Genomic DNA, 20992 nt, shown 5'->3' with positions numbered 1-20992 from the left:
CTCTCATTTGTGTCGGTGTTTGTTCTTGTGAAGAAAAGAGAGTAAGTGAGCTAATGCTGTAGTCTGATGTGCTTTTTTGGCTCGGTGCTGCACCTTGTGCCAGTCCAACGTGAGCCATGATATCAAGCGACAGGCCGGTTTTCCGTTTCAAGAAGCCCGTGTCTTCAAAGTGGAGCTGAAGCAAGAAAAAAAACGAGTGGAAAGGAGGGTGGAGAGTGACGGGAAGGGAACAGTTTATCAAAAAATAATAAGATGTGTACCGTAGATTGAGGGGGTTGTAAGTTGAGGAATAAGGAAGAATGGGAATAAACGTCCAACTTTGAAGCAGTGGTCAAGAGGGTAAACCACCCACAAGCAGGCGTGCAGCAGTCAGCTGTTCTATGAGATTCAGTGACCTTCCAGAGAAAAACTTTGATGTTAACTTTGCATGATTAGTTTGGCTGCTGTACTGTTTGAGAGAGAGAGAGAGAGAGAGAGAGAGAGAGAGAGAGAGAGAGAGAGAGATGGAGGGAGAGCGAGTATAGACTACATTATTGAAACTAGGACAGTCACTGTCTAGATATGTGGACTCATGTTCCCTTTTCCAACCATTATCCCAGAGGAGATAGCCTACCTGTCTGTTCAGACACGTCACTGTCTGCAGTTCTGTCTTCACAGTTAATATTTATCCTTCATGATCAAATATTTTGGGAAGTGATACCATATGACTGAGGAAAAAAGGATGTAAGTATTCTTAATTATTATTATTATTACTATTATTATTATTATTATTATTATTATTGTTGTTATTATTAACTATTCTTAATTATTAATCTGCATTCATCCACAGCTAACAATAGTCTTTTTTGTCCGTTTTATTTATTTAGGAAAAATGCATCTCTGATGCCTAATGCTTCACAGTAATGTAATTTCATGTAATTTTCTAAAAATAGGAACAATTTGATCAAGAGAGAGAGCTGAGTGTGGAGTTTAATGCAGCACATTTAATATAGGCCTTGCTGACAGTCTGGAGAGGATATATGTCAGTGCAAGGCAACTGTCCTGAGTGACGAAGATAACATAACCCCCTCCCCACCGGAGGACAGACAATGGTGGTGGTGGTGATGGCAGTGGCAGTTGGGGTCTGAGAGGCTTCTGAGGCTGCCAGTGAATGAGTCAGTGAAGCTGGGGAGAACAGCTGATGCCTCCAGAACCCAGACAATGACAGCAGGAAGTGAACACGCAAGAGAGAAATCGACCAATTGGGGCTGAAGAAAGCAAATGGGACAATTAGGACACATAGTTGGTTATGAGATAATCTGGGACACGATATCAACACTCAGAGACCTAAAATGAAGCATTTTACTCTGTATACTCCTGTGCTTTTTATTCTGGCTGCTTCGGGTCATTCCAGCTATGGCCAGGGGACAGGAGGCCAGCAGGAAAACCACAAGCAGCATTTGCAACCCATAATTCAGCGCGTGTAGTGCCACTTAGAGATAAAACCAAAATGAGTCCTGCAAGCATATATAATTCTACACGTGCATGAAGCATGCATGATAATGACTAGATGGGATGGATCTACAGACGATGCCACATAGGCAGGGGCCCCTGTGCAAACGTTGGTAGTTCTTTTTTATTGAATTTGCACACTCTATGGCCGGATGATATACTTCATCATCAGAGCAATTCAAATTTTCAGACCTATAGGAAGAGAAAAAACAAGAGAAACAACACTGTATTTGGGACAGAAACACATCAGTATAAGAATTATGGGACTACATTTTATGTATTGAGGTTGATTAATTTGTTTACTCGTCAAAGAAAATGTCCTGTCCTGTTACTGCTTTTTCCCACAGCTTTGCAGTTTTTCTCCTGTAGGGTACGATTGTCTGTGCTTGGCTCGGGCCACGGTGACATATTACCTGCCAGCCTCTGGAGGGTGCATGGTAATGTATAACATCTGTGCAGCAGAATAAACTGTAACACAAAATGAGTCAGTGCCTCTGAAATGCAATATTTACAGTACCAGCTGCGATAAACTATACTCCACTATATATACTTCTCCACAAAATACATTGTTGCACTTGAATTGGATTGTTCTATCTTGCGTTCCCCTTATAAAAACATTTATTTGTCTATCAGAAGAGGCAGCGCAAAAATATGTGCATGTGTAAGATATGAAACTGGACAAAAAGTTACACAACTCCAAGCAGGATATGAAAAGGTTTTGTAACCATAACTGCCGCCCTTTTGTTATCATCTGTGTGAGGATAAGTAAAGTTAACATGCAGGAGAAATGTGAGAGAGGGGTCTGGCGCAAACACCAAAGCTTTGTGTCATCATGTGCCAGCCTACCTTTTGCCCTCACTCTGCCTGGCACCACGACTCCGTTAGCATCATGTAGCACCTGGCGCTAATCCAGTCAGGGCAGAGTGACCTTAATCTGTGCCTCTGTCACTGAGCTCTGCACACATCTGGCCATGCCCTGGTGCAACCAACACACGGGCCTTCAGTCCTCCTGTGGTAGGCGTGATAATCCCTCACTGTTTTTACAGCCCCGCTCCAAATTCACTACAGGTTAGCCCTTATTAAACTGCACTCGGTAATCAGCCCTGGCACAGTGAGCGGCTCAACTTTGTTGCAGATTACCATGGAAACATGGCACTCTTTCTCCACGGTTACACTTCCTTCCTTTGTCCATCTATTACTGGATAATTCGAACTGTAAAAACAAAGAGGTGGATCAGAATAGAATGGGGTCAGGAAGTGCATGTGCGCCTTGAGGAAAGAGTCAGTTCTTGCTTCACCTGCAGCCCCTGACGGGGGTAACAGGTGGATAACCAGGCAGTGAACTGTCCTTGATGATGCCTTGTGTTTTCTTGAGGTGGCAGGAGGAGCGGAGAGGGGTCTCAATGCCATTTGGCAGCATAGATTACCCTCTGTAGCCTCCTCCTTTCTGCACACACTGTAATAACGTATGTCAACAGGCCTGCAACGCTTGAAAGTCAGCGGCAGATTAGTGCTCCCACTGTTCTTCCTGAGGACACCCAGGAATTGTACCCACCACCGGGGCCTCTTGATGACAGTTGGGATGCTCTGCATCCAGAAAAAGATGAGGACACCCCAGAGACCTGAATGCATGGACCGTCTGAGGGTAGAGGGGGGTTGGTGTGTGTTCTGTTCTCCCTGTCTGGGATGATCACTTATGTTGTTGTGGTGTCCAGTGTCAGATTATTTACTAAATTACAGGCGTGAGAGCTACAGGGCCACTGACTGTGCTGCAGCCTTTACTGCCTGGAGCCCCCACCTCACATCATGCTTCCGCTCGGTTAGGAATGGGGTGCTGGAATCTGGTGGGGGCAGGGCTGGAGTGGATGAGCATTGTGACAGGAACAGTTCGGCTCCTCTTCCGGGACACACACTCATGTTCCCCGTTGTTGAGTCACAGCCTGTAGTTTATGATGCTCTCAAGCTGCCTCAGCTGCCATTTAATCCGTAGAGGTCACGAGAGCATGCAGACTCGGCCGTGCGTCCAGATCTGAGGAAAAGCTGTCATGACGCGTCTACGACGACACAGTTCCAAACACTTTTCAAACATGTCTGGCAGCCTTCGAGACTCTGAATTATGTGTTCTCTGCTGAATGCTCACCACGGAGCGTACTTCATCGCATTTTCATGTACGGTGGGTCACCATAGTGGGCACTCGATCCTGCCAGCGGAGACCATGTTTCCCTTTTTGGCTTATTTACCCTGCCTGCATGACATCATCGGACACCACATTTAGTGTCACCCTGTAGCACTCGAAGCACTGAGAAGTCGACTGTCTGCATGCACACAAAGATTTTCATTTGAAGTTTACATTATTTATAATATTGTCAGGCTCATAATGATATAAAGGAAGTTAGTATTTGGAACGTTTACTTGCGTTTATCATGTTTTGGAATTTTGCACACATCTCAAAATACACAGTAACCTCACGCTTATCGGCATGAATCCGTTATTATTTCACATTTAAACTGTCAAGAAAATGTGTTGCTCAAGCCAGCTGTTATTGCTACTGTCAGTTCACCCAAAGGCAGGGCTGTGGAAGACCAGCATCAAACTGCTTCTCTTTGATTTCCTTCTCCTTGCAAAGAGATCAGGACAATGATTTTTCCTTCTTCACTTCATTTAAATGAGATCAGTAGCGGGCTCCTCACAGATCACTGGGAGATATTTGCGGATTACTTCTGCCCCTTCAGTCAAGCTCTCTTTCCCATTTGTAACCCTTTGGAAAAGCAGCACGAGTCACGGATCAGTAACGTTGGATTGTACTAATGTCCTGTGATAAAACCATTGCAGCAGCATTTTTAAAAATAATTTAAAAAATACACACCAGAGCAGACAAACCCTAAATAGAGCACATTTTAGCATATTGGACCAATAGTATCGCTACATTGTATCGCTACATCCCACAAATGTAACTATAACTTAGCAAAAATACGGCATAAAAACATTTCTTTTTAATTTCAAGTGAGTTTCGTGTCATGGAGGAACCATCAAAGGTGTGATAGAATCATTGCGACTGACACAGGAAACCCCAAAGAAGACAGAGAGAAGGATACACATAGTGATCGAAGCTGAAACCTCAGATTTCCGTTGCCAACTACGACTTGTTTTTCGCAGTGACAAAGAATGAGAGTCTCTGATGCCCGGCAACGGAGGACAAGCTTCTTTAAAAGGCAACACCATTCTTTCATTCTCCATTCCCGTTCTCACTTTTTTTAGAATTTGCCAGTAATAGTGAACAGATAACTGTGAACCATGCAGACTCGTTGAATAAAAACTCCTTTTTATTTTCGCTCCAGCTCAGTTTCCCCCCCCCACTACAGGCAGTTGCCCGCTCAGCTATGTGGCGCAGCCCTCACGTCGCATCACTTCCAGGTTTTTCTCTATTACTTCCCATGTTTCAGGCACAGCATGAGGCAGCAATCAATAAGCAATTAAAGGGCCAACACTGTCCAGGATGCTGCATTCATGGTTGCAGGGTGCAGCCGGGCTTTTCACTGGGAGGATGGTTAGTGATGGGACAACTGGTCTCTGCTTGGCTCTTTACACTGAGCAATCCCAGGAAATAAAAACAGAGCTCATATGTTTCTCACATTTGACATTTGTATACGTTTGGTGCTCTGTTTTTAGCTTGTGCGATGGCTGGGTGTATAAAGTGATATTCCTGTTGTCTTTGCCCTTTCCTGACGTTTAAAGGCACTGACGCGCGCTCCCTGAATAACATCCAACGCTCCAGTTTATCATCGGTCTTAAAGGAGAGGAAGATGAGCTCAACTCAAGGTCATATGATACACAGCAGTAATTGTAACCAGGAAGAGACGCTGAAACCACCCATCCTGTGTGAAGGAAGAGCTGCAGATGGTTTACAAGGAATTCTCATGTAGCAGCTGCACCAGACACACTTTTCCAGCCTGGGATGTTCCAATCGTCGCTCTGCACCGCAGCACTGACAGCTTTATCTCACACACCAACTGCATCTTGTGGAATCGGCGCTCATCCAGAGTTGAAGCTAGGCTCGCGATGCGAGGGTGGACTTCAGTGAAGTCTCAACTCAAATGCTTCCACGTCTTGATAATTGTTTCCCAAAACCCAACCACGATGATAAAAATCAACATTGGTGAATGTTGATTTGCACGTTTAATAACGGGTGGAGTTACGTAACTGAATAAAGAGCAAAAACTGAAGTAAAATCCAGTGCTAATTTCTAAATATATCTGAAACAATGAACTGGAAATAGTTGTGGAAGCAGTCGTGGAAAACTCCTTTGTTTCCTGGCTCTCTGACACTCACAAAGGAATATTTTTGCCACAATTCTGGATTTTGATCCTGAAGTAATGTCAGAATTGCGTTTTTTGGACTGGTTATTATTTGTATGACGCGTGTGGTTCAACTCAGCTAGATTCTGGTGTGTTGCATTGATGCCATGACTGAACAGGGAAGGGGGGGGGGGGGGGGGGGGGTTCTGCTGAAAACTTCAAATTTTCTCCTTACCTTCCTGCTGTAATACGTTTCGCTTTTACAGGCTGCCATTTCCACTAAATTAGTGCCCAGGGTTTTAATTGCAGTTTATGAAGCTCATTTATTGGCTCTGGAGTCTGTTTTTGTGATCTGGAATCCAGTGAGTCCAGTCGACTCCGAGCTTCCCTGCGGTTTTGCATTTTTCCCTCCGTTCTCTGTTGTTGTTTTTTTCTCCCCTCCCTCGTTCGTTCTTTATAACACCAGAGCGTTGCTGGGTTTAACCATACATGCTGCTCTTTTTATAGAGAATTAGCACTTCTCTGCCCAGCTCTGACTGTGTGGCTCCACTCTGGAAGTGCTGCCTTTAAATCAGCCCTCCCCTTTAAAAATGTTGAGATGCGTGCCAGGAGCCACATGTTTAGAATAAAGACACAAACATGACTTATGACTCTAATCAAGGAGCTGACAGCATTAGGCAATGTTCTGATATCCAAGCATTGTGCACAATAAATGTAATATGTATTGTTTTACATGAGATAAGTTGGAGGGCGGACATCTTTTCACCAGACTCATGATGAAATCACCTCCTCTAAATGTCTCCTTCAGTTCTTTCTTCCTCTATTCCTCCACATCATCCCCTCCATGGCTTTCCACTGACACCCTGGAGGCTAATTAAACCTTAATTACATTTGTTGGAATTGATTTGTGATTTGGTCTTTCCTCTGTTGTTCCAGCTCATCGGCCCCCCCATAGAAATGTCATTAATGCACCATTATTTTCACAGGCGGTCTAATTAAAGGCACATACTCTCTGGGTTCCCTCTGATGAGATGCTGGGAAGGGGAACATGTTGGCAATTGACACCCCAATGATCCAAAATTGAAGACTTGATTGGAGTCTGGGGAGGAATCATGACTGTTTTTTCTAAGCTGAGGCAGAAAAACCAGCTTTAAATGAATAATTCTGTGTTTTTGATCAAGGAAAGTAAAACAATGGCCCTTTTGTCGCTACAAGGAATACGAAACGATCACAGAGCTTGGAAATTTCCTTTCATCCATCAAATGGGTTTTTGGTATACTGATGCAAGTCATAGTAGAGGTTTCCTCAGGATTCCATTTTCATTGCTGTGTGATGTTACTCACCTCCCTGTTCGTGCACCGGCGTGACCGTGGGCTCAATTACTAATTCAAAACATTTGAATGGCCCAAACTTTCTGACCCTCGTGATTGATGTGTGTGTTCAGATGTGACTGAAGGTGTCACCTCCGCAGGACACAAGGAAAGGTGACAAGGAAAGGTGAGCTTTGATTGGAGCTGAAGGAGACATAAACCCAGAGAGACATAAATCAATCCCTGAGAAACTTGCTCTGTCCTCTTGAAACACAAGAAAGCAAAGGCACGCTGGACTCCCCTTCAGATAGAAGCGGTATTTGGAGTTGGCAGTGCTTTTTGTGCTTGTTTTAAAACACTGGCCTTTCCTTTGGGGGGCTTGAGGGGGGTGCAGCGCGTTCATATGTGAACGCTCAAAGCAGGAACAGTCTTTCCCAGCCTGCCGTGGCTTCATATGAGTTATGGAATCCAGCTAAGACCCTTGAAGAACAAAGCCATTCCCTCCATCTTCCTGTGCTCGCTCGCCAAATTCTCAGCCAGAGTAACTGGCCGGGCCCTGCGTTTCAGTGCAGCTCTATCAGTTGTCTGCATGTGCCCTCTCAGTCTATGACCGCTGGGTATAAACGAATGCAGGCCAGCGTGTTGGCTGACAGGGCAACGGCCGTGTTGGATAGCGGCTTCACAGTTGGTGAGAGAGGGGAAAAACAGAGAGAGGGAAAGAGAGAGAGAGAGAGAGAATGAGAAATGGGGTCGCTTGAGTTTGGTGCTCATCGGATATTAAGCAGCTAACTCGCTCCCTCCATTTCCCTCCCCGTCTCATCAAAACTGCTATCTTTGGGAGAGTTTCTACGGCAACATCCCTCACAAAGCCTTCCAGGAACTGTTTCACTGATAAACAATGATGATGGAGTTCAACTGTGGCATTAACTCAGCTTTAGTCCCGCATTTTTGTACCTGGCATTGGCAGAGTAGGACAGACTATATTAAACGCCCTGAGCTGTCGAGCTGATACGTGAGAATGTTCCACTGGGCTGCAGGTTGTTCTGCAGAGGGAAAACACAGCAGTAATAATGCCGACAAGCCTTTATCCCTAATAAAGGTGTTTTCCTTACCTTTGCCAGGTCCCTGCGATTGCTGAGTCATCTGGAACAAGCACCGTGTCCGTGTTATTTTTTCTCTGGTAATGCAGCATAAGAGCATTTACAATTTTAGCTTTATGGCAAATTACATGAAACCACAGTTCAGCAGGCGCTAATGCTCTAAAAGTAACAAAAATCGACAGAGGGGGATAAAAGTTTTTTTTCTATATTGCCCAGGCTTTCTCCCAGCAAAGCCTCTTTAATACCCCAGAAAAGGGAAAAGAAGGGGTTAAACCTGTCTGTGGCCCACATCTGGGAATCATTTGAAACATTCCACAGGGCTTACCACATGTTTTCAGATGGACTAAGTCCTGCAAAACCCTCGGCTGTCAGAGTTTTGAGAAATCATCTTTTTTGCCAGAAGGGGAAAAAATGAGAATGAGAAAATTAAAGCGTGTAATGGCTTTCCTCTCGTGCAGGTGTGATTAGGCAGAGATGGGTGGGTATAGTGGGGGCTGCTTACCGCCGTGGGAGCGTGCGCCGGCGTGCGCTTCCTCACGCCTGTTGCTTGCCTGCTAGCTAAATGCCTTCGCAGAGTTTCTTAACGTGAGTTCACAGTTCAAAGGGGGCTAACCATTTCCATGCGGCTGATACCATCTCATCTGAGCTCCCTTTCTTCCCACTCACTTCAGCTTTTCATACTTCACAGCCCAGCACCATAAAACAGACCAGGGTGAGACCTGGCTTTTCAGCACACTCGTACACGCAGACTGAGACTTGAATGGCACGTTGAGCTGCCGACAGTGTAGCTGCGTTTTCTCATTAGAATGAGGTGATATCTTGAATGCATAAAGGTCATATTTAGGTGCCAAAATGTAACGGCGAACACACCGCCACGGATCTTTTCAAATTCCAGTCTGAAATGTTCTTCTGTTTGCTTGTTCCCTATGCATTTCCTCTAAAGCATTTCTATTTCATTTCCTGTTACTTATTGTGCAATAAACATAAACCAACTCAAAGGGAAATTGTTTGAATAAGTCTACAAATATGAGCATTTGTGCAAGTCTTCATCAAAGGTAACAAAAAGTTCCAGATGGCTGCAGATTCAAGGAAGAAAATCCAGCATTGAGCTGGATGTCACTGAGTGCATGAAGCAAATATAGAGTGGCATGAATACACCGCGCAGCAGAACTGCGTAAATGCTCACTGCGGCATAACAGTTAACATAGGCCACACACGCTAAAGTGCAGTCTATATTTGCATCTCTCACTAGAGGGTGATGAGCATTAAGAGAGCTATTAAGATTCAACTCCAGTAACTTCCAGTGGGAACCTGGCTACACAGAGAGGATGCAGCTGGGCTGGGGAGACCCTAGATGACTCACTACCCGACCTAGAAAGAGCAAACAAAAAGCAGCGCAACACAAATCCCCACAATGCAGCTGTGTCGGCGTGGGCAAGGCTGTACAGTTAACATGAGCACATGCTAACAACATGCATGCTGGGCACCGGGTGTCTGGTGTCGAACTCCAGTGACACCAGTGTACTTCCACCAGCACATGCTTTCAGCTTTACATGACAGGCTCTGTCTGATATTTGCATTGCTGCGTGCCTCAAAACCAACCACCCCCCCCCCCCCCCCCCCACTTGATTTCTCAGCGGTGTGGTGGTGATGTGCGACAACTGTGCCACTCACAGCTTTTGGAGAGAGCCTCAGAGGCAGCAAGGGGAACACGGTAGATATTGTTGTCACTCTCTGCACTCTGTTGGCAGCATCTTCAGAGCTCTAGAAAACAAACAAAAAAAAAAGACTGAGGAGGGAACATGAAAGCAAAGGATGCCACCAGCTATCGTGGACCTTTGTCCTCTCATTCGGCACCAGGGGTTCAAGTCCCCTACCTGTCACAAAACTTTGCTTTCTGTGGTGGAAAGCTTTTGAGTGTAGCTGTCAGATGTGACAGACAGAAAAGAACACATGCTTTCCCCTGACACACAACTCAACGCAGGTACATGCACCTGATGCGCTACACATAAAGGTGCACAGGATTTCAATATATGCAACCAAACTGACATCATTTCAAAATTAACTGGAGACATCCCTAATTTAACCGTCAGAAAACTGCGGTTCTCAACTCACATCAAGTCTGCTCCAGTTATTTGTAGCTCTGGAGTACCAGACTGACAGAGGAAGGGACCATCGCCTTGCACAGTTGCGCAAAGCCACTTGCCTCCGCAACGCTGCATGTGGGCAGAATATTCTGCACAATCTATGCAGCAGCTAACAGGAAGCACCATAAATATCAGCAGAGTTCTGCCACCAATCGCGATGTCTACTTGCTTACAAAAATGCCAACGAAAGCAGGGACCATTTGGTTTTACAATAGTCAAGAAGTACTTCTCGCTCTCTTTTTGTCTACATTGACTTGAGACAATGCTCGACTTTTCCTTCAAAAACGACGTGCTACGCATTTTTCTCCCGTGTCTGACCCGTGCTGGTGCTGTGAACGCTAAAGACAAGCGCAGCCGGTGCCTCGCACAGTAGTTTGCACATCTGGAGAGAGCGGAGCATCGCTCGGGAAGGACAGCCCACCGGGGGAGGAAAGGGGCGTGGCCTGCTCCGCTGCTGGATCTCGCGGCGACAGAGCGTGACTGCGATGGGCGCCCGCGCGACAGCCGTGCCGAACTTACCTGCTCAGTGAGGAGCGGCTCGCCGTCGCTCACCCACCGGCTTCACCGAGGGTAGCGGACGAGGTAGGGGGGGGGGGGCGCTTCTGTTGAGAGCCACCGCCTGCACTTAGGAGATAGAGGAAAGTTGGAAAAGAGCGAGAAGGTCGGCGCAGAAAGAGGTCTGCTGGGAGCGAACTTCCAGCCGGAGCGCAGGAGCGGAAGGAGGAGCCAACAGGTCCAAGGTATGACCGTCCGCATCCGCTGTTGCCACTGACAGCTTGTCAACACCTGCCAGCGTGCGTGCGCGCGTATGTGGGTGCGCGCGCGCGTCCGTGCACGCACTTCCGACTGTGCCGTAACCATGGAGCGTCATTAACCAGACGCATTTTTGCGCGTCATGAATACTTTGGAAGTGACCTCGATGTAACTTCCCCCAAGTTTGCGAAAACTTCGCTCAGGTGAACAGCTAAGAGAGGTATTTAAGTCGTGACATTTTCTATGGGGGGATGTTTCAGCAACGCGCACAAGCAGCAACGCGCACAATCTGACTCTTTTTGGACACATTAAAAACGATAACCGGGCAGTTTGGCACGTCTCAGAGCAAAAATGTGCCGCTATGTGGTGCCGAAATGCATCGCTGGATGCACGAGCCCACGCACACGCTGTGATTCTGCAACGGGTGGCAAAGGTTGTTTTTATAACCCTCTGTCGTGCGTTTTTGGTCAATATCGATCCTTTGTGTTTGTCTGCAGGCTTCGTCTCTGAACTTTGCACGAACACACACTTCGCTGTTGATAACGATCATTTCACTTTGTCTAGGGGAGCATAAACGGTGAGGAGGCACATTTCACACAGGGCCGGTCATTGCATTCTTCTCTCAATGGTGAGAATTGGAAACCTGATCCCCAAACCACAACTATTCAAAAGCCCCACTGCAACTTGTCCAGCACCCCCTCTAATTTCTGAAAGCCCTGATTAGCCCCTGATCATCAGCGCTGCGGTCTGAGGTGTCAGCCTGCTGCATCATAAAACTGCGGTGTTTTGGTATAAAAAGACTGCAGTAAAAACGTGGATTACAGTACTTATCACCTCCTATTTGGAGGTGCTTATCTTCCCAATTGCCCTTATTATTTGAAATAAGCTGCGCACTTTATGTGTTTAGCACAGCCTGATTTGTAAGATTATATTTAGTAGTTTTATGAGTTGTCACATGACTTCTCTGATATGGTAAATGGCAGGCCTGATTTTCTGTGGTGCAGGGCTGTGAAAAGTTGAAGATTCCATTCCGTGCAACTGTCTACAGCGTGAAAAGAAAGATATATTACAGGTTATTTCCCCCGGGAGGAAATCTGGTGCATGAGAGTTTTCCCACCCTGTCACCACCTTTCTTGGTGTGATTGACAGCTGTATGATGTGTGATGAAATGCTAGTTTCTGTGGATGATTTCTACATTTAAAAATGAACCTATGACTTTATAGTTAAATTTAGCTTTGAAAAGTAAAGCATTACAGCTTCCTGATGTCAGAGACAGAAATACAACAGTTAATGGAGACTCAGTTGCGTTTTTGTCTGAAAGATCTCTCCTCATGTGACTGGTGCCAGTTAAAAGCTTCACATGCAGTTTCACATGGTACGAAATGTGTCATTGCTTCCGAGGCAGTGGCATACTCACTCTGTTCTTCCGTCTTCCCTTCCCCCTCGCTGTCCTCTGCACATATTAAAGTCAAAGGTGAATTGCACTAGAAAGGAAATTTTGTGCACATGAGTCAAGTATTCCTGAAATTGCGCTAAATGGTGATCACTCAACGTGCGTCAGAGAATTCCGTTTCTGATCGTTTGATCCATTTTTTTTTCAATGTTTTTTTTCTCCATCTATTTCCGGCAAAGAAATTGAGAGAAGTGTGTTTTCCTGTCATGGCAACGACTTTAAGCATCAGCACTTCTGTGTTTATTTTTATTGAAGCAAATCACATTCTCAAGAATTAAATAAGATCCTAATAGAGAAGCAACTCCACATCTATCTATCTATCTATCTATCTATCTATCTATCTATCTATCTATCTATCTATCTATCTATCTATCTATCTATCTATCTATCTATCTATCTATCTATCTATCTATCTATCTATCTATCTATCTATCTATCTATCTATCTATCTATCTATCTATCTATCTATCTATCTATCTATCTATCTACACACACACACACACACACACATATTATAAGGTATCAGCCTGCAACAAGTGGTCTGCAACAACCCGTTCCCACTGGCTGACCTGGGAGGCTGCGGCGGCACAGTCCAACCTCATCAGCCACTGACTGATGAGACAGGCGTGGTGCAAAGGCAGGGCACCCTGGAGATGTAACCCACAGCCGGTCAAATGATAAACACACCCAGGCCCCTCCACGCCACGCCGGAGCGTGACTGCTGGTAGGGCTGAAACACCGTACCAAGCGAAGTTCTGCTCGCTAGATACAGCAGAGTGATCTGTGGGTTTTAAATGAATATACCTGTTGGTTTAATGGTTACACTGTTCACTTTTACAGAGCAAATGGAGTCCAGTAAGCTTGTATTTTCCTACAAATAAAGTCAGCGCTGACCTAAATGATGCAGGCTCTGACTTTGGCAGAAAAAGTAGAAATAAATTGGGATATTACAGTGGTTTGGCTAAAGTGCCCTGTGACGTCGTCATTGCCTCAGGGACTGAGGCGAGTGTGGGAAAAGAAGGAGCAAAGGACGGTGGGAGCTGATACCAGGCGTATATAGCTGAAGCTGAGTGGGGTTTTTTCTTTTGGGGGGGAGTTCTGGAGCCACTGTGAAGTTGGGATGTTGCAGACAACTGTTGCAGAAATGTACTTTTGCACAAATGTAACTACCCTTGTCCTTTTGCACTGCCGCCTCTTATTCCTCCCTTTTTATAGCTTCGATGGCATTAAATAATCTTTACGTGTCAAAGTGCACAGCTCCCAGTGTTCATGTTGAGAGAGTGAGACGGCAATTAGGTCAGAGTGGAAGAATAACTTGGTTTTATCCCAACCTTAAAGCAGCAGGGCAGTTTTCGTTCCTTTGCGCGTTATATTCACCTCAGACCGACGGTAGGATTTTTAAAGAGGTCTAAGGCCAGCGGAGCTATCGCCGCATCCCTGAGAGCGTCCTTCAGATCCTTCTGTTGCACAGTCTCCTATTGAAATGCCCCAGAGTGGATCATCGTTATGTTATTTTAGGTTCCTCACTTTGTTAATTTGCCCAGAATGAGGTCACGCTTGTATTGTTTTTTTGTCTAATGACAACCTGCAGCTTTTTAAGAGAACAATGCAACAGATTTTAAGTGGTTTCCTTGTGGTTTCCTTCCGTTTGATTCCACTCATGATCGAAGTTTTAAAAAAATTCCCATTGCTGTCCCGTGTTTAATATCACATCTTTACCATTTTGCATGGTGATGTCCCGCCTCAAGCCACACAGTTTCATTACCCTCTTCACAGGGTTTCACATTATTTTCCACTCTAATTTTGTAAGTTGGCTTTTAACGAAAGTCTCTGCTCAGTCAGACAGTTCCCCAGTGAGATGCCTGACATTTGCAGTCAAAGAGCCCTATTGTTGGATCCTCCTAATCCCCCTCCAACCCCCTTCTCATAAAACAATACTATCAATTGCTTCTACTGAGTACATACACAGACCGGACAGCCAGCCCGACCGACATCCTAACAGACAGCCAGGTTAAGCAGTCGTCTCCACTGATTGTCCACAGATTGGTTTCTAGGACTCTATGCTAACGTCATCCGTGCAGCATTAGAAACTTGATAGTGGCAAAGGTCATAACAGCACAAATAAGGTCCAGTGTGTGTTCAGTTTTCCTAGGAGACAGCGGTGCTGAGTGATCACATGCCTCTGTGCTATTTTCCTTCATTTTACCCAAGATGCTGCCATAAATTTTGACAGATGACAGAGATTGTTCCATTAAAGCTGAGCGCACCGTCGCTAAAAATTTTATTCACATAACCTTGTTTGGCTGCATTTTCTCCATATTGGATTCTCCTCTCGTCCCACTTATTTCTATTGCTTTTCCTGAAGTCTACAAGGGGACACGTATTAATCATCTATTTTTTTCTGAGCTGCAATATTCCCCGATTAAACAATATCCAACTAATGAAGGTTAGCAAACCAAATCTTAAAAAAGATTCATTATGAATGAAGGCCCCTTTGTCCCCCCTGTGGAGCACACACAGCATACAGTCCAGTAGGTGGCCTTTGACAGCGAATTAGCTGTTGCGGCTGTGTGCACATAAGCTTGAGTCGTGAGACCACGATATCGGCATGCAGCGATCACACACGTCAAGAGATTATGGTCTTGAGTGCAGATGATGCCACTCTCGCTGCTGGTCTAACAGCGGCGAGCTGGTTGTGGCTCTGCTCAACTGTCTTGTTTCCACCAAGTCTGAGTAAGTTGAGCTGCTGCTACTTATTCTGTCACAGATTATCATCACAGTGGTGAAAAGCAGCAAACCCACTGTCACGCCAAAAGAAGACAACTGTGGAGGCAGTCGACACTAAACATTTCCCCTAAATTGTAGCTGAGGAAATTGTACTCCGCCTTTTCTCAGCAAACTAGCCCATTTGTGATTTCTTGTTCTTGTAAAAGGTCCACGATTGCTCCTTATGTTGCTAGTTTTAGGGAAAATAAACCACAGTAGATGCACTGTATGTAGGAAATTACATAAAGAAGTTGTCTGAGGAATTCTCCCAGTAAATGGCCTCAGCCCACAAATGTCAGGTGGCTGGAAATGATCCTCATTCACTCCGTGTGGCTGAGACTCTATCAGTAATTGTGGATCCTTTGATTGGTTTTGTGCCTCATTTTGTGTCAAGATCATTTCCATTTTTCTCGCTGCTTTGTGTTGTGGTAATAATTCTGTAATATGTTGCACCAGGCTGCATATGGCTGCCGTTTATGATCAACAGCCTCCGTTAAGGGGAGACTGGGATATGCTAATGGAACAGTAATGTAATGAAGTACGTAGTGAATGGCCAGTAATGAGCTCTGGTAACAGAGTGGTGATGGCTTTTTTCTGCCCGCCTTTTGCTGTTTCTCTGGCTGCACCTTAGGTTTTTGTTCTACGGGCTTTGTCTAGAAACACAAAAGCATGCACCGATTTGGAAACCCGATATTCTCTAACTTAATTTGCGATACTGGGTGAAAATCTTATTGATATAGTACCTGCCCGTCCAAATTGTGGAGCTAAATTGGGCAGAACTCAGACAGACGCAGCACACTAAATTAAACAAGCAATCTTCTCTGTCGGGTGACAGCACAATGGTGATTAGGGTTTCATGTGAGCTGCCCTACATTATTTATGGCGGTGCTGTGGGCCGCCTGCAGTTGAATAAACCCACAGTCCATTGACTGGGCACATTACAAGGGGCCGCGCCGGAGTGAGAAAGGGAGTTAAAAATGGCATTTTCCCTCTAGAGGAGGTCCATTTTCATCTAAATGAAGGTGGAAGCCCCGAGCGTGTTGTTTTCAGGGCCTGCATGTGTGAAATGTGTTGACTTTGTTCCAGGAGGTTTCTTGGCACCACTCTGCTCTATGTTCCAGGGTGATTTCTGCAGGACCTCTCATTTATACACCTCCTCCATCTGTAGCTTTATTTGTTGCCTTCTATTGGCCCTTTTTTTTAGTTTTTCTTGGTGCACCTTTATGTTGTCACATGTAGCATTTATGTAATGTCTAAAGGAATCAGTTCTAACCATCAAAAGGTGTGAATGATTATGAGAAAGAAAGGATTGACTCAAGGTAATCCATTAAAAACATCTTGATTGACCTCAAGCCACAATGTGGACATCTGCTGGGACGTGTCTGCTTGTCTAATGTGTCAGATCCAGGTAAACTCGGTGACTCCTTTCTTCTTAAATGTAATTCTTTTTCCTTTAAAATGAAAACATTGAACTAATGTTTAAATACATAGAGGATATCTGACACTAGTGTATGTTTACTCACACACAGGCTGTGGTTATTGCTTCACTAGACTCCATAATTAGATTAATGGCTTTGTCTTATTATAAATACTGGTGAGGGAATCATCACATCATTGGGATTCTGCTACCATGTCTCCCCGGCACTTGTTATGATGTGCTATTATTTAATGGCCATTATGTTCGATCATTTTCAACCTGTTTGTGATCCATACATAGCATTACCTGATCACAGCACACACAGCATTCACTCACACATGAAATGTCTGACTGTGCGCACGTGAGCGAAGGCCAGTAGAGTAGCAGAATAAATACACGGAGCGAGGGGAGGACATGCATCCATAGGAATGCCTGAGCTGGAATAGAACCCGGGCTGTGCTGACTTGCACTGCCTTGCTGAAAGACGTTTTCCAAATAATTCGCTTATAACAACAAAGATTCCTTCAGTGCTTTTGGTGCCCTCTAAAAGTGCAAAGCAACAACAAAAAAAACACTGCTAAAATGCAATCATTTTAGCAAAGTGGTAAGAAATAACTTATTTTCACCGTTGCTGACATGAAGCTGTCCCCTCTAGTTTAAGGACAGTCTCTACTTTTTACTGCATTTTACTTCTGAATGACCCATTGTTCATTTTCTGCAGAGCCAGTCATCATAAAATGGCAAGAAGAACAAGAACAAGAAGCCTCTGTTTGTTTTAATGTGTGAAATCAAGTGTCATCTTCATCTTGCTGGATGTTGCGTGAGTGTGTCCTAATTGTCCTCCACAACAGTGTGCTGTCATGCCCAGCTGGCCTCTGGCCCAGGTTGCCCACTCCAGCTACGGTCCGCTGGTGCGGAGCATCAAAACAATGCCGAGCTGCCGTGCTTCTTCATGGAGCCACTGTTGGGCAGTCCCCAAGGGGTGGAGTGTTTTCGAACAGGCCGGTGCCAAATCTGGTTTCTGAGCTCAATTGCGTCTTTGTCATTTCCTCCTTGTGAATGTCAGTGTGTCTGCATTGTGGCTCCATGGATTCCTGTTTTTGGATACCACGCATGGCTTTCATCAGCGCTGTGATTGTGGTGCCCCTAAGCCACCACTCTGGCTCCACCACCCTCCAACATTTTTCTGTTTCAATCAGGTGCGACTTATTTTAGTGTCTCTTGCGAGGCATGAAACGCGGGCTTTTGTGTTGGAAATTGGCAGATCTTAAACCCTCACAGACTTCCAGACTGTACTCGTTAAAGCGCCTAAATGATGTAACATTTCGCTGCCGCCGGTGCTGCTGCCGTATGCCAGCGTAGCATGTTTTTCCACTTAGGGTTTCCGACATTTGTCTCTGTCATAAACGCGGAGCATCTGGTGGACCACAGCGGACCCTGCCTTCATGTGGACTTTGACATCAAAATGTGACTGAATTCTTCAGAGAGGGGCTGTCTGGCTTCTCACTGAGCAGCTTGTGTAGGTATGATAAATGTTACTAATCACCTATTGACCCGAGGAGGTCAATCCTTTGGCCTGTTGCCCATCACCCTCCTCGTTCCTGCTGTTTTCTCCCTGCCTCTGTTCCCTGTGGATGCCTTTATCTATAGCCAAGCAATTTTCTCCCAAACTCGCCTTGTCCACCAGCAGATATCAGGCAACACAATTATGTCCTCATTTGCAGTAAAGACTAAGATTTTCTTTTCGCTGCCACATTCATCTTTTGGGATTTTTCACCCATGTGGCCTCAGGAATCCTATTATGTTGTTGCTTCAGTGAGTCACTTATCTCCATGTTCTCAGCTTCAGTTTTACCCCGGCGCCAATCATAAAGACACTATTTTACAACCCAACTGTGTGAGATTATCAGACACTTAATGCAACTGAAGAAAATTCAGTTGCAATACACACGCACACACACACACACGGATGGACTTTTTGTTTGGTCTTTTATAAACTACCGGCAGTCAGAAAACTGCAGAGAGGTTTTATTTCTTTTTAAAACTGCTTCCTTTGCATGTCCAAAAAGCTCCCGCTCTGTGGTGTCCAACCTAGAGTTAGCATATTCTCTACAGCAGCAAAACAGATGTTCTGTTTGGGTCCTTTACTACTGGATGGCAAATGTCATTTAAGGAAATACCCACTGAGGCTGGCAACGCAATAATAGTGCTTCCGCCTTGTCAGTTTGTGTTGGCTTATAGATGGTCTGTACTGTGCCATTCACAACCCCTTGGGACTGTGTGGACCATACCGCAGTGCTTAAATGTGTGAAGACTGAAAATGTAAAAGAATAGAGCAAAACATTCCTTTAAGCATGATGTAAGGATTGTTCCTCCCTGTGGGATTATTGACATTACCAACATTTTAGAGTTTGAAAAAACTCAGATAGACCTTTTTATCACATCTAATGTGCATTTACAGAAGAGTGTGTGTGTGTGTGTGTGTGTGTGGGGGGGGGGGGGGTGGGGGGGGGTGGGGGGGTGTCTAAAGGTGTGACAAATCAGCATTTAATGGGATGACCTGCAAATTTATCTAGTCTAAACAGAATCAGTCGACTAACCGTTCTCAGGTGCCACTAAGACCCCGATAGTTTAAACCTTTTTATCTCGAATGTTTGGCTTCCCTGACATGTCATCGATGCTGAACAACCATCGATATCCTCCAGGATAATCGCGTTCAGAACCGTGGAGCGCCACATCGCTGATGTACACTCAGCACTATTGCAGCCTTCAGATAATCGATTCTCCTTCGAGGGCTACCTGAGTTCCTCTGCCTGATCTCTTCGGTGTGTGACAGCCGAGAGCATTTTCATTAAAAAACAAAAAGCCACAGAGGAAAGGGCCCTTTTTTTTCGTTCCACACAGTGTTTGGCTGTGATTATGTAATCCATCAGGGTATTACCATAAAGGGGAGGGGGGCAGGCTGTTAAGAGGTTGGAAGGTAATAGTGGTGCTGCTGATGATCATCGTGTAGCAACTGCCCAAGGGCAGGAATGTTTTGTGCCCCGATGTGTCCGACAGGTGGCTAGGAGACACTAATTGATTAACGATCAGGGTGATATACGATCGCCCACAGCCAGCCTAAACATAAAGGCTCAGAGCGCCAGTGTCACCCTAAATCATTTCCAACCAGGCCAGTAAACCCCTAACAGTTTCCTCATTATCATATGAAAGACCAATTGGGACGGCTACTCTGCCTTCCAGCCCCTTTGTGGACCATCTATTGTCAACCCCATGAGCCAGAATCAACAGCATTTTATGCCAGAAGAATAAGGACAACAGAGATGGGTTTAGGATTAAGGGTTACTCAGCACTAAGATGAATAAATAATATTGCAGCAGTAATAATGATTGATTATTATCACAACGGCCTTGTTATCACTCAGATTCTCTGCTTGCACTTCAGCGGCATCCTGATGGGGAAATAGTCCTGCTTCCTGCTTCTGTTCTGTGTTCTGCATCCAAGCAAAGTCAGATTCTTCTTTGATGATTAACCATTAATCCCTTCACTCCTCCGGATAATCTTATTCTCAGGCCCCTCATTCCTGTTCATAACTTTTAGACTGTTGAACGTGGAAGGGTCTTTCCATTTACAATTCTACGGGGGATCCCCGTCCGAGCCTTCGCGCTGTTTCCCTTAGATGACTGTGAAGTGGTGGTCTGGAGCCTCGGTCAGCACTCAGCGCGTGTGAATCTGCGTCTCTCCTTTGGGAGTGCTGTCCTCCGGTGTCAAGAGAGGTTACGTGATCTATGTGTGACTGAAGGGGTTTTCCACCCATGAGAGTCAGAGCCTCAAGGAGAGAGCTTATATTGTGGGACGCCTGTGAGTGCATGCACGAGACCTGTGGAATTTGATAGAAGCAAGTTAAAACAGCACATGGTGTAAGTCTTCTGTTTTTTACACAGTAGAAACTCTGTATTTTTCAGGGAATAAGTGACAGCCCCATGGAATGCTTTTCATCCCTGGGTTGGAATACCTTCTGTCAAGCCTTTTTAAGCACAAATCCAGTTCCAGGTGCAAATGGATTCAGACGCCAGATTATCGGTTCAGATTTTCAGCTCGGTGAGATGGTTGTTCCAGACCTTCTCCTTGTGGTAAATTGGTTTCCATTTTAAAAGCAGATGGTATTGCCTGGCAGGGCTCTGGCGGCGGGAGCGAGTGCGAGAGTCGGTCGCTCTCTGCCTTCAGCGAGAACGATCCTGTGATTACGCCAGACTATTTGT

General features: G+C 45.3%; 1 protein-coding gene and 2 long non-coding RNA genes across 5 annotated transcripts in view; 2 read left to right on the top strand and 1 right to left on the bottom strand.

Annotated features, from left to right (window-relative positions):
• The first annotated feature begins 491 nt into the window (after positions 1-491).
• On the top strand, positions 492-5884 carry LOC115246552 (uncharacterized). The gene is made up of 3 exons (XR_003885685.1): positions 492-723; positions 1861-1928; positions 5226-5884. It is a non-coding gene; the product is annotated as an uncharacterized lncRNA (long non-coding RNA).
• Positions 948-10992, bottom strand: LOC115246550 (uncharacterized). Of its 3 annotated transcripts, none has more exons than XR_003885683.1 (5): positions 10862-10992; positions 9870-9959; positions 8208-8272; positions 8050-8138; positions 948-4248 (listed from the first exon to the last, which is right to left on the bottom strand). It is a non-coding gene; the product is annotated as an uncharacterized lncRNA (long non-coding RNA). The 3 variants fall into 3 exon arrangements; XR_003885684.1 differs by lacking the exon at positions 948-4248 and adding an exon at positions 5980-7772; XR_003885680.1 differs by lacking the exon at positions 948-4248 and having other exon boundaries at positions 5980-8138.
• The window catches only part of raraa (retinoic acid receptor, alpha a), a 96221-nt gene continuing 86025 nt past the window's right edge, over positions 10797-20992 (top strand). Inside the window, exon 1 of the mRNA XM_029826335.1 lies at positions 10797-11082. The gene's annotated coding sequence lies outside the window, so the exon portion shown is untranslated. The remainder of the gene's footprint in view (positions 11083-20992) is intronic.

The sequence above is a fragment of the Takifugu rubripes genome, chromosome 1 (assembly GCF_901000725.2).
Source record: "Takifugu rubripes chromosome 1, fTakRub1.2, whole genome shotgun sequence".
Taxonomy (NCBI): Eukaryota; Metazoa; Chordata; class Actinopteri; order Tetraodontiformes; family Tetraodontidae; genus Takifugu; species Takifugu rubripes.
The sequence above is the reverse complement of the archived record's forward strand: the minus strand, read 5'-3'. Positions and strand labels throughout refer to the sequence as shown.